The 5704-nt window shown below is 42.3% G+C and overlaps 1 pseudogene across 1 annotated transcript; it reads right to left on the reverse strand.

Annotated features, from left to right (window-relative positions):
* Positions 1 to 2927: 2927 nt before the first annotated feature.
* LOC306904546 (GDP-L-fucose synthase-like) lies at positions 2928 to 5511 on the reverse strand (annotated as a pseudogene). The gene is made up of 7 exons (XR_013788344.1): positions 5494 to 5511; positions 4953 to 5026; positions 4251 to 4383; positions 4048 to 4179; positions 3887 to 3966; positions 3667 to 3766; positions 2928 to 3469 (listed from the first exon to the last, which is right to left on the reverse strand). The product of XR_013788344.1 is annotated as a GDP-L-fucose synthase-like (transcript).
* Positions 5512 to 5704: the final 193 nt, after the last annotated feature.

Below are 5704 nucleotides of genomic sequence, written 5' to 3' on the forward strand. Positions count from 1 at the left end.
CAAGAGGCGGACAACAAGGATGAGTTTAAAAAGGTTAGTTTTTATTAATCTAAAAAGGGATAAAAAGCAGGGGTGGGGATGCTTGTGGCTGTAGCGTGGACGCAATGAAGGGGGGGTGCTGGTAGGTACTTTTCCGTCCTTCAGGTAAGTATATTCCTCTCTAGATGGGCCTGTGGCTGTAGCGTTGATGAAGTGAGGAAGGGGGGGGGGTGCCGGCAGGTACTTTTCCGTCCTTCAGGTAAGTATATTCCTCTCTAGATGGGCCTGTGGCTGTAGCGTTGATGAAGTGAGGAAGGGGGGGGGGTGCCGGCAGGTACTTTTCCGTCCTTCAGGTAAGTATATTCCTCTCTAGATGGGCCTGTGGCTGTAGCGTTGATGAAGTGAGGAAGGGGGGGGGGGTGCCGGCAGGTACTTTTCCGTCCTTCAGGTAAGTATATTCCTCTCTAGATGGGCCTGTGGCTGTAGCGTTGATGAAGTGAGGAAGGGGGGGGGGGTGCCGGCAGGTACTTTTCCGTTCTTCAGGTAAGTATATTCCTCTCTAGATGGGCCTGTGGCTGTAGCGTTGATGAAGTGAGGAAGGGGGGGGGGGTGCCGGCAGGTACTTTTCCGTCCTTCAGGTAAGTATATTCCTCTCTAGATGGGCCTGTGGCTGTAGCGTTGATGAAGTGAGGAAGGGGGGGGGGGTGCCGGCAGGTACTTTTCCGTCCTTCAGGTAAGTATATTCCTCTCTAGATGGGCCTGTGGCTGTAGCGTTGATGAAGTGAGGAAGGGGGGGGGGTGCCGGCAGGTACTTTTCCGTCCTTCAGGTAAGTATATTCCTCTCTAGATGGGCCTGTGGCTGTAGCGTTGATGAAGTGAGGAAGGGGGGGGGGGGGGTGCCGGCAGGTACTTTTCCGTCCTTCAGGTAAGTATATTCCTCTCTAGATGGGCCTGTGGCTGTAGCGTTGATGAAGTGAGGAAGGGGGGGGGGGGTGCCGGCAGGTACTTTTCCGTTCTTCAGGTAAGTATAGTCCTCTCTAGGTAGGCCTCGTGGGATAGACCGGGACTTTCCTCGTCGTCAGACACGTGGAAGTACTCGTGGGGCAGGCAGCTTCCGGGCTCGGATTCGTTGACGTGCTCGCAAAGCCACCATTCAACTCTTCACAATAGCTCCCTCTTTGCTCCCTGTAAGGGACGGACAATTCGACAGTGAGGCGGACAGTAGTAGGTGAGACAGAAAACGGGGTACTTTACCAGCCTTTGCTCTCGTTCTGGGTGTAATGGAACGGCATCGTCAGAAGAATGGTAATGCTGGACTTTTGTTGATGTGGGATGCAGTGCTCGTGACTTGTGGCAACAACGGTGCGTTGAGTTTTCCTTCCTCCTCTACACCATGCTCACGATCTTTAGGGACCTGGAAACAACTACGGGGACAGTTCAATTTGAAAGCATCTTCAAAGTTATGGACCAGTTTCATCCATCAGAGACTCAGAGAAAACACAGTTGTTTGATCTCACCACACTCGTGCATAAATCACTCTGGTAAATCCTCACACGTGATGGTTTCACGCTTTCAGACACTGCAAACTCACTCTATCTTTACAGCGATTAATCAAGTCGTTTCTCTCCTCTTCATAGGGTGGATGATCCAAAGGATAGTGGTTTCAGAAGATAAGCCCGAACTCGATGATCTCCCCAGCTGGTACAGTTACTGTTCCTCACTCGCCGCTCACTGCCGCTACCATGATCCACTCAAGTACTCCTGCAGTACTTCACAACTGCCCAAACGTTCTCTTCCCCCTTCCTCTTTCTCTTTCTCTCTTACCATGCTTTCAGCCACTCCCTTTATGCTGTGCTTCATTGAAGCATGTGCTTCAATGAAGCGCTAATCATTGGCTTCAGCTGGTGTTGAACCACTCCTTACATTTTTCTGTGATTGTGTAGATAAATCTTTCAAATATTTTGATGACTTTCAATGTCAAAAAGTGTCCTAATTTTCTGATTTCACCCCAGTTGCATTATTTCAGAAATTAAACAGAAACAGAGAGATGATCTTGCTTAAAAGTGTATGGCATAAATGCCTCGCACAAAAAACATGAGGTTCTGCCATGATCCTGCACTAACAAAGGAAAAAAATGACATGATGCGGCAGAATCATGACAGAAGCCCCTCTTTAAGGAGCGGAAACCTGACGCTCCTCAAGGCACAAACAAGACGAGACAGACTGTGACCAAACAAAAACAACATGATAGATACAAAACAGAACAAGACTCCAGGCGGAAAGCCCAAACAAGGGCAAAACTGAGGAACACAAGTCCAAACTAGGACAAGGACTGAATTGCTGGCAGGACACGAACAGGATCGCCAGCAAGACACGGTTCCTTTGTGCGGTCATTTATTCTAAATATAAACTTGAAACATTAGCATAGCATACATACACATTGTGGCTCAGTTTCCTTTGTTCTTGTCTTGTAACTTTAATAACTGCAACTTCAACAACTGCATTAACTCACCTATTGCACTGCAACTTTAATAGCCAATGTCAAGAATTTATGCATACCTAAGTCACTTGCACTATTTTAGTCTAAATTATTATCTGTTCTATCCACCTGTACATTAATGTTCATAGTAGTCATCTGTATATATTGTTCATAGTATATACCTTCTGTCATATTTTCATAGAACATTCCTACTGCAAAATATTTTTATAGTCCATGCCCACTGTATTATATTCTCATATTGTATTCTGTATTTATTCTAACTGTATATCCTGCACTTGCTAACTGCACTTCTGGTTAGACCTAAACTACATTCGTTACACTGTACTTGTATATGTGTAATGACAATAAAGTTGAATCTAATCTAATCTAATCTAATCTTGTGATAAAATGAGTGAATTCTAAGAGATCATGGTCTCTATGTGAAATGTAGAAAAATGAAACGACCTGAAACAATTGTGTGAGGGATTTAAAAATAGTTTCATATATTTAACATTTTGTTGAGAAGAAATGAAAACATATATGAGAAGTGCCACTTGAGCCCCTGCCCTTCAAAATGTCTGTGCACATCCCTGATTAAAACAATATTTCCACATATTTATAAACAAACATTATGTCAAATATAAATAGTTTATAGATTTATAAACCTGTTTCCACAAATTTGATGAGTTGACAATAACACCATCAGCACATTAAAGGGACAGTTCACCAGAAAGTACATTTCTGCCATTAAAATATATGAATCACTAGAACCTGAGAAAACAGTAAAACAGATCAAATATAGTGTTTATAATAATCATGAGACAAGTTTATATGATTCTGTGTTTATAAGATTCAGTGTTTATAAGATTCTTCTTTGTAAAAACGAACAAGTCATGTTTATGTTTTATCAGTCGTGTCCAGCATAGTTGAACAGTTTCAAGACAGCCAATGATTCTTCATTCCTGGCGATGTCATAATTGGCCTCAAACCAATCACACGTCTCCTTGATGGCTGGAAAATAAGAGATGTTGACACAAAACACATCACATATAAAACATATTTCTCATTACAGGATCTTCTTCATTGTGAATTCATTGTGAGTTTGAGTGTCACATTCATACAGATGACACGTGTGACAACAGAATAAAAGCTTTCATGTTGTGTGTGTGTGTGTGTGTGTGTGTGTGTGTGTGTGTGTGTGTGTTCACCTGTTTTAAACGGTGTAAACTTGAAGTCTGGCAGATATTTGCGTAGCTTGGCATTACTGGCGGTTTTCTTGAACTGACCGTCTGTTTTACTGGTGTCATACTGACAGTGAGGAGTTAAGAATTACTGTACAATAATAATAATTATGATCATGACAATAAGACCCACAGACATCACAAGAGGAAAGTTAAGCGGTGACATCATCAGTGTTTTAAAGGATACAACGACACCATTCTGGAAGCCAAACGCTTCGACCACAGCCTCTGCAGCATCTTTGATGGACACCTCGTCCTCTTCGCCCACTGGAGACATGAACAGAGAGATGAAGATGAACGACATGACATGACAAATCAAAGATGAGTTGTGTCGGTCAGAGCGAGTACCTGACAGTATGATGGGATCCACCTCATCATATTCCCTCAGAACCCAGAGAAACAGACGAGCCAGATCCAGAGAATAGATGAACTGCCGCAGGGGACGACCGGAGCCCCAAACCTCCAGCGCTTTCCCTTCCTCTACACACAACACGCATGTGGATCAGATGAAATTCTCTCATGTGAGTGAATCTCAAGTGAACGTGTCTTACTCTTTGCCAGGTATGTCTTGTGAATCAGTCCGGGAAGACGTGACCGTCTTCAATGTTGAAGCTGTCGTGAGGTCCGAATATGTTGGTCGGGATCACAGCGGTGTACCGTCGCCCGTACTGCTGAAAACACGCCCTAAAACACAAACACGTTTATTTCTCCTATCATATCACTAATATGCTTGCACTGTAATCCCTGATAAATTGGAAATTCTCATTACAAATTAATGCAACACATTATTGGTTTAAGGAAGCAGAACTTTCAGATTTTGATTGCTGTTAAATTAAGTTCTTGATAAGTCTTAGCAAGTGTGACTCAACTATTTCATTCATTCTCATAAAAGTAAGTAGACGGAACATAAAAATAATACACAGAATTGACTTAACTTTATTCAGTTTCTATATTTTACATATTACCTACACTCAAAATATCCATAATCAAACACATTGACTTATGCAACCTAACATAAGAAGAGACTGATCCCAGAACTGGCACAACTACCACAAGAGCTAATTCTTTTATTCTAGTCAAAGCTTAAAGTAAAAATAACAATAATTTTACTTGACTCAAAAGTAAAACTTTTAAAATTACTTAAGTAGAATTTTTTTATAAAATTAAGTTTATAGTACTTAATCTTTGTGATTATTTTGAGCATTTGGGTTTTCAGTGTGCACACGTGATGGAGAGAGAGTGAGAAAACAAACCTGTTGTGGATGTCAATCATGCGTTTGGCGTACCATAACCAAAATTAGACTCATGAGGAGGGACCGTTGTGGATCTGAGACAGACAGACAGAGAGAGAGAGAGAGAGAGAGAGAGAGAGAGAGAGAGTGAGAGAGAGAGAGAGAGAGACAGAGAGAGAGAGAGAGAGAGAGAGAGAAAGAGAGAGAGAGAGACAGAGAGAGAGAGAGAGAGAGAGAGACAGAGAGAGAGAGAGACAGAGAGAGAGAGAGAGAGAGAGAGAGAGACAGACAGACGGAGAGAGGGAGAGAGAGAGAGAGAGAGAGAGAGACAGAGAGAGAGAGAGAGAGAGAGAGAGAGAGAGAGAGACTGTATATGAATACAAGACAAAATATCAACAAAATATTTCTACATTTACATTTTCAGTGCAGCCGTCGACACTATTGAACATGACATTCTCTTGAATTGACTCAAATGTGTAGTAGGTATTCAAGGCACGCCATTACAGTGGTTCACCTCTTATTTAAAGGGTAGGACTTTTTCAGTTAATATCAGGTTATTTGCCTCACAGTCTGCGTCCATCCCTTATGGTGTTCCTCAGGGTTCTATTCTTGGCCCTTTACTGTTCTCCACTCTATATGCTTTCCCTAGGCTTCATTCTTCAGAAAATAATATTAACTATCATTGCCAGGCCGATGACCTCCAACTTTACTTTCAGATCAAATTTGAAAATCTCTGATGCTTTTCATCTAAACTTTAATTATAATATATATAT

This window comes from Barbatula barbatula, assembly GCF_947034865.1.
Source record: "Barbatula barbatula genome assembly, chromosome: 15".
NCBI lineage: Eukaryota > Metazoa > Chordata > Actinopteri > Cypriniformes > Nemacheilidae > Barbatula > Barbatula barbatula.